At 46.2% G+C, this 8,511-nt stretch overlaps 1 protein-coding gene across 1 annotated transcript in view; it reads left to right on the top strand.

Moving 5' to 3' along the window:
* Positions 1 to 8,511, top strand: part of LOC112077319 (plexin-A4) — a gene marked incomplete at its 3' end in the record, with an annotated part of 29,487 nt that overhangs the window by 20,133 nt on the left and 843 nt on the right. The window lies entirely within an intron of this gene.

The following is an 8,511-nucleotide window of genomic DNA, read 5'->3' on the forward strand; positions in this document are numbered from 1 at the left end:
GTGTGAGTGAGTTGGGGGGGCTGGTTTGTGGTGTGTGTGTGTAACTACAGCATGTCTCTCTCTCTTTGCCAGTTTCTATATAGAGCTACATGTGAGTGTAACATGAGAGGACAGTTCAACATGTGGTTCTGTCGTCCTATGGATGTGTGCCAGCCATTTTGTCCATAAACATCCCTGATAGACTGTAGTCTGCCCCTTGTCTCACAAGTACACACAGTGGGGCTGTCGTGTTGTGATCCCTGGGCCATGGAGGACACTCCAAATGAAAACCCACTGGGAATGGATGGCAGTGCCTCCTAATGCTGGAGAGGTAGAGGGGAGGCAGGCACAGCCACAGCGTGTTCTCTGTCCTGCCCAGGTACAACCATGTGTGTGTGCAGTTAGGAGATTACCGCTGCACAGCAGTAGTGGTGGTCATTTGTCCAAACGAGAGTTTTATTACATTTATTTGGTCAGTGGTAGAGTGCTGAATAAAAGATGGGGCTTGTGAAGCGGTTCCAAAGTATTTCTGTGTTAGTGCTCAGCGCTAGCCGCAGGACAGGGATATACTGTATGTGGTGCTTTAAATGACTGGAACCCAACGAGGAGTTTTGCCGTATTCATCAGGCTGAGATGTACAGTGTGTGTGTGCGTGGGACACTGTGGGACACTGTGTGCATGCATGTGCGTGTGTGTGTGTGCGTGTAAGCATGTGCGTGTGTGTTTTATATTAACGGTGCATGATCTATATGATCAAGGCTCCAGCCACCCTAGTCATAGACTGTTCTCTCTGCTACCGCACGGCAAGTGGTACCAGAGCGCCAAGTCGAGGTCCAAAAGGCTTCTTAACAGCTTCTACACCCAAGCCATAAGATTCCTGAACAGCTAATCAAAGGGCTACCCAGATCCCTATTTTACGCTGCTGCTACCCTAGACCATCTCCCGGGTGGCGCAGTGGTCTAGGGCACTGCATCGCAGTGCTAGCTGCGCCACCAGAGTCTCTGGGTTCGCTCCCAGGCTGGGCTGGGTTCGCGCCCAGGCTCTGTCGCAGCCGGCCGCAACCGGGAGATCCGTGGGGCGACGCACAATTGGCATAGCGTCTTCCGGGTTAGGTGAGGGTTTGGCCGGTAGGGAGGGTTTGGCCGGTAGGGATATCCTTGTCTCAGTATGTAATAAAAATGTATGCACTCTACTGTAAGTCGCTCTGGATAAGAGCGTCTGTTTTAAATGATAAAATGAAATGTAATCATCTATGCATAGTCACTTAACTCTTACCTACATGTACAATTACCTTGACTAACAGGTGCCCCAGCACATTGACTGTACCGGTACCCCCTTATATAGTCTTCGCTTTTTATGCTGAATGAATACAATTTGATTTGCTCTTATAATTACTCCCAGTGGAATTATAGATGGCGTTATCTTAATAGTTACTCCCGCAGTGATATATAGATTTGGTTATTCTTATAGTTAGCCCAGTGATTATTTAGACGGTTACTTATAGTTAGTCCCAGTGATAAATTAAGATGGCGTTATCTATAGTTACTCCAGTGATTATATAGCATGGATTCATTCTCTATAGTTAGTCAAAGTGAAACTATAGATGGGTTATCGTTATAGTTACTCCCAGTGGATATATAGATGGGTTATCTATTATTAGTCCCAGTGATATATAGATGGGTTATCTTATAGTTACTCCCAGTGATTTATAGATGGGTTATCTTATAGTTAGTCCCAGTGTTATATAGATGGGTTATCTTATAGTTACTCCCCTTTCAGAGGATGGTTGCTTATGGTTGTTTGCTGCTTTAAATATGGATGAGACAGTTTAGCAGAAGGACTTGATCAATCCACAGCGCTGAAGAGCATGCGCTACAGTACAATAGAAATGTACAGGCAGTGTTCCCACGTTAGCTGAGACTGCATTCACAGTAAARCCTGCATATGTGGGCTCAATAGGAAATGACCTTTCAGTWTCAACTGRGCTATAGCACTGAACTTCAGCGAATCAGATTGAATGGAGCCCTTAGTCTTCATGAGGCTTGGCAGTCGACGGGACAGAGGTGTGTGGAGTGTGATTGTGTGGATTTGAGTAMGGCTCAGGTTGGGATGCTTGGTTGTGATGTGTTGCAATACAAAGGTGCCATGGGCCTACTGTACGTACAGTAGTATCAGACTATCTGTGTCATTATCTCAGTTGACCCAGGTGCTATTCATTATTTGGACAGGAAATGTTCAATTCAAATAGCTGAAATACTGAATCAACCTCAGATTAAAAACACAGGGTATACAGACAGAGATTCTACATCACAGGAGGCTGATGAGGGGAGGACGGCTGATAATAATGTCCAGAACAGAGCAAATGGAATGTCATCAAACACCTGMAAACCATGGAAACCATTTGATTGATGTATTRGATACCATTCCTCTGATTCCTCTCCAGTCATTACCACGAGCCRYTTCTCCCATAWTAAGGTGCCACCAACCTCCTGTGTTCTACATGTTGACTTTCTCAGAACCAAACAGCAAATCTAAAGACAGCGGAAWCATGYGTAGTGTAGTTCTCTGTACAGATGAATCACTACTATTTAACTAAAAGCAGCAGTGCCAATCTAGAGGTTGTTAAGCTTCATATCAATGTGTTCCTGTTAGCGTTCCTGTTAGCGTTCCTGTTAGCGTTCCTGTTAACGTTCCTGGTAGCGTTCCTGTTAGCATTCCCTGCTCTTTGCTTGCGACTGGGGCGCGTGAGGTGATTACTGATAAGGACCCGTTTCACAGGCTGAGTCTGACCTGCAGCTAGTGAGTAAACTGTTGACGTGTCATGTGGTATTAGGAGCGGGAGATGCTGACGGGGTTCGACAGCCGTGGGAGATCGGGAGTGTGATAAGATTCTAATCAGAGACTTCCTGTCCACACTGAAGCTATGTGACGGTCCTATTACCTGTGGACCAGTTGGCGTTTATTTCTGAAGCATAAAAGTCTGAAGGAAGTATTCATGTCTAAGGTCAGGAGTCTTTGCAGAAAATCCAATTAGCATCCACATGATTCTGAGATGTAATGTTTCTATAGGTGAGGTTTAGTTGATCAATCCATATTTTGTGAGATCTAATTTAGTGTAATTGTAGTATGATTAGTCCCTCCACGTCATTGACATCAATCTTAATTAACAAATTAAATCTCAAAATAGTGTGTATAAACCCTGCAGTGCTCACAATCAGGATAGGCAAATTAGATCTCACAGTCATGTTGATTGGCAAAGCCTACCTGAAGGTTGTGATGTGCATTGAGACCATCAGCATAATCACACGATTTAATTTGRCCATCTATATACAATTGACCCTTCGCTAAGCCCTGTCCATGAATTTTGGCCAACCAATCGCAGCTCTATAATGGATAGCAACTGTCATCGAGTCCAACACCTCAGACAAGCTCAAGTCTCTTCCCACACTCTCTTCCTTCTCTCCTCCTTCCTCTCCTCCTTCCTTCTCTCTCTCTTCCTTCTCTCTCATCTCTCCCCACACTCCCTCCCCCTCTCCCCACTCTCTTCCCCCTCTCTCCCCACTATCGCTTCACTCTTTCTTCCCACTCTCTATCTTCCTTCCCCATCTTAAACTCCCCCCCCTACTCTGTCAGACACACATCCACAGGATGTTAGCGGTTATTGTATAGCCGTACCTGGGAGAGGGGTAGGAGCACCATAATGGAAGCCTATAGCTTGGTCATGGTACGTTTGGGGATTGGGCAGTTTGCCTCTGGTCTTGTAGTGGAGCTGTGCCCCTCTGGGAAMACTCRACCTTAACATGTTATTACTGTATGACATCCACAGAAAAGCAATCTGATATGATTTAACACAAGGAAGAAATCCTGTGGGTCTCGGGGCATGAGTTCCTACAACTGTATCTTACTAACTCAGCACTTTTCTGAAAGCTGACATCTTACAGGATTTAAGTTGTGTTGGGGTCTTGTTGATTTATGTGGCATTGGCACAATTTGATGGTTGGAGTGGTTTGCAAGGGTTGGACATGCATGTTCCCCCAGAGCCTCCAACCACACACAGACTGGTATTATTCATTCCATTCAGTTGGAGCGGTATTTGAGGTGGGATTTAATTGGCCCCAGACACTGACAAGTTCATCAGACCTGTCATATATGCAGTTCATTTGATCCTCCGCTCGGATAGAAGATTACAATGGGAAATCAAAGTGAAAACCACTGACATTAACACACGTATCAGGGGAAATTGCATACTTACATTCACAGCTCTCTGGGGGGGGGTCTTGATAGACCTCTGAACAGAAGGAGGCTGTTAACTGGATTTTGCATCTGTCTGCAAAAAAACAAAGGTACACTTGTTACCATCCTGATTCTACATCAAGSATGGCAGGACCCAATTCTCCTAGCCTGATAACAAATAACAAATGTTCAATTCCAAGTCGACCCTGTGGCCAAGGGGTAGGCAACTAGATTCAGTTGCAGGACCATTTTTGTCGGAGCGGATGGTGGGGTGACCGGAACATAATTATAATCATTTCTACACTGCAAATTGACTACAACTAAGCCCKAAAAATATATATATTGGAAAATAACAATAATTTCATGCCTTGGTTAAATTGAGACATGATCACATACGTATATTTTTTTATTCACAGGATTCGCAGGAATACAATATTTTTGTTGTTGTTGCTGAATTCCAAAATGAATATCTCTTGCGGGCCGGCATAAAAATCCCTTGTAGGCCGGTTTTGGCCCGTGGGCTGCTGACCCCTGCTCTAYGTGTGATTTCCAGTATGTTTAGATCAAGTGTCTAAGAAAGGAGACGATTTGGAATTGGCCCCCACGTCGTCACCTAGAACCAGAGATGTCAGGTGGACCTGCTGTTTAACCTGGAGACAGAAATCCCTTCAATTTCCTTTATCCTCTCAAACCCCACGACTCACCTTCTCCAATTGCCCTCCTGGCCTGCGCAGGTGGCCGAGGTGTGTGTGAGTGAGTGTGACCTTCCTGTGACCTTCCTTACAATAAGTAACCTGCAATGCCCACCTGCCGCGTAACCTGCTCTGTTAGCTTAATAGCCTCGGTTTCCTTTCTCCATACACACAGCACACCCACACCACATACCACACCACATACCACACCACACCACACACCACACACCACATACCACACCACACCACTACACCACACACCACATACCACACTACACCACACACTTATCAGGCTAAATGTGTGGTGTCCAGGAGCAGTTGTGGCGCCGGAATTAAACAGGTAATGACAATCTTTAATGAAAGAGTTGACAGAGGGCCTCAGCTGCTGTTGACACTGGCTGATTACTTCTCCTTCTCCAGCCCTCTTTACCCTGACGCAGCTGAGAGCTTCCTGGAGACACAGTCTGTGTGTGTGAGAGAGAGAACCCCCCCCCCCCCCCCCGCTTCACACACACAGACTGTGGTCTCCAGGAAGCTCCAGGCTGCGTCAGGGGTTAAAGAGGGCGGGCATAGGAGAGTTTAACTAGCAAGTCCTAACCAGCGCGAGTGGCATCGACTGCAAGGCTGAGGCACTGCGTGCAACATTGCATCATATCAAGTCTTCAGAACGAGATTCTCATGTACGACATGTCGTATCAATTCCGGCGCCACACCTGCTCACTGCATGAGCAACACCACAGTTGATATGTGACTGGCTATTTAGAGTGTACCGTTTGCCTCTACTGTAGTTTCCGTCTCCAGTCATGTGGTGTTGTACTCGGATGCGTTGTGCTCTGTCGAGTTATAGTGAGGGTTGTAGCGTCGATCCGTCCTGGTGTCTATCGTGGTGTTTGTATCCTTTCTCTGAGATGTTAGGAATCAGATCATCGATCGTAGAGGTGACAGCGGTAGTGTATACTGGTGAGGAGATAGGTAAGACTCGTTATGCTATACAGCGTAACAGAGCAGGTGATATCGCACTGAGCTATGTGTCAATAGCGTATAATAAGCTTGCTCTCGTAGCACGGAGGCTAGAATGGATCTCATTTAAGTCCTACATCATCTAACTGCTGCACTACCTAGACTATAGCCCCTCTGCCTAGATCCTGAGCTTGCTCTAGTTAAGCCGTTTCTGTTAAGCTAGTTGGCCTGGAATAGCAGTTGACGCGTGTAGTACGTTCGATGTGGCGCGTTTCTAGGTATAAAGGCTATAAGCGTTAGCATAGGGGAGTTCGCTGTCGCAGTTAGGTGATTACTGATAAGACCCGTTCAACCCCCCGTCCCGCAGGCTCCACCTCCCTCTCTGTCCTCTCACGGGGACTGCGCGACGTTGCGAGCCAATGTCCAGACATCAGTGCTGTGACGCTTTACTTACTGACTACTATCGCTCTTGATCATATGGTATTGCTGCGAGAGATCAGCAGCGTAGCGTGCAGAGCGGTCGCAGTCGCCACGCCGTGGCCAAGAGATCGCGGACGCTGTACAATAGAGATATCTAATTTTTGCGCCACGCACTACCTATTCCACTCAATTGTCAATGCTTGTGACAGGTTCCTTTCACCGTCGTGGAACAGCTCTCAAGCAGTATTAGTTCATAGAAGTACTATGAAAATTCGCTTGCAAGGAATACCTATTGATACATGTCTAATAGGTATCTATGTGGTACTGTCTGCACGATATTAAATCCAAGTTATGCGATAACTCACATGATTCGTGATGATTTTATCGAATATTTACTATTATATGTGTGAGGCTCTTAGTGTGTTGAGTCAATCTTGCAGTGTAGAAATGATATTTGTGAGATCTATGTGTGATTGCTCTAGAGTCTACTCTCCGTACGCATTCGCTCCCGTGACACGTACATTAGACATCCAATCTTAGCATTAATACTCAAATTCATAGATCTGCAAATATGCTACCTATCACCACCTGCATGCTCATGCGATCTAATCAGTTGAATTGTAAGCAATTATGTTAGATCTCCAGTCCATATGTGCATTAGCTAGCAGAGACTCTGTACGGTGAAGGTTGCCTGCCAGATGCATTGTAGGACCTGTCAGTTACATCAGATCACACCGTAGTTAATCAAGTGCCGCCATTACCTTTGTATTATTATTATGTCATGACCCTTGCGCTATGACACCATGATCCAGTTAACGAATGTCTCCTGTCCTCTCACTGCTCAATCGCGAGCTCTTCAGTTATCAAGACGCCTCCACCCACTGCTCAGTCGCAGAGCTGCTCAACACACTGCAAGAGCATAGCTCATAATGTCCTCTGTTCACAGCTCCGTGTATACTACTCTCTCACGTGCTTCTGCGCCTCCTTTCACTCTCTGTACTCTCTCTTCCATTGTACTCTCTCTCATTCCGTTCTCTCCGTTCGATCGTCTGCCCCAGCACTCCCTCCCCCTCTCGAGGACCTCACATCTGACATGCTGGCTACCCCTCATGACTCCCCAGGGTCTTATCGCTGATCACTCTTGTCCTGATTAAGCTCCTACGGTCTCTGAGCCTCAACTTACTCCTTCACACCTCCATTCATTATACCAGCTCTCACAACCCCCCACTCTGTCAGACACACCATCTAGCAGTGGTGTTAATGCAATGAAGTTACATTGCAGATAGCCGGTGTGAGCTGCTGGTTTGAGCAGGCTCGGTGAGGAGCACCATGTCGAATGTGAAGCCATATCGGCTTGGTCATGTAAACCGTATCTCTGGGCGTCATTGACGCAGTCAGATTTGACCTCTGGTGCTCAATGTCCATCGGATTACTTATATCGTAACACTCTAGACGGCCCGAATACACACTTACACTATAACACTGTATTACTGTGTCAGCTTATTTCTCAGACAATCCGCGAGCTGAGTTAGAGATGCATCTGAGTATTGAATACTATGCTCACACGAAGCAGGACCAGCAAGGATCCTAGTGTTCTTTCCCGGTTTTCGATAAATGACAAAGCGTGATTGCACTCTGTTTGTCTGTGGCAATGTAGCATATATCAGTACTTTTGAACTCTTAAATTTCTCTCAGCAGCTTTTTCTGACAGCTTGAAGTCTTACAGGATTTTGTTGTGTTGGGGTTTTGTTGATTTTATGTGGCATTGGCAAATTTGAATGGTTTGGCAGTGCTGTGAGATGTCATGTTTTACCCTCAAGTAGTGGTTTGTTGCAGTGCACATGGTTCCCCAAATAGACATAGCCTCTCGTTAAAGCCACCCACACAGGAGCTGGTATTCTTCATGTCCATTTCTATTGTATGGATAACGAGTATTGCCCAGAAAGAGAGCAGGGCCAACAGCTCCCACGTACACAAGACCAGAGGCAAACTGCCCAAATCCCCAAACGTAACATGACCAAAAGCTATAGGCTTCCTATGGTGCTCCTACCTCTCCCAGGTACGGCTATACAATAACCGCTAACATCCTGTGGATGTGTGTTCTGACAGGTAGGGGGGAGTTTAAGATGGGGAAGAAGATAGAGATTCAAGTGGACAGGATGAAGAGGAGTTAATGGGCCACCCCACGACACCCCAACACCTCAATGATGCATCAGACCTGTCAGTA

Source organism: Salvelinus sp. IW2-2015, unplaced genomic scaffold, assembly GCF_002910315.2.
Source record: "Salvelinus sp. IW2-2015 unplaced genomic scaffold, ASM291031v2 Un_scaffold4456, whole genome shotgun sequence".
Taxonomy (NCBI): domain Eukaryota; kingdom Metazoa; phylum Chordata; class Actinopteri; order Salmoniformes; family Salmonidae; genus Salvelinus; species Salvelinus sp. IW2-2015.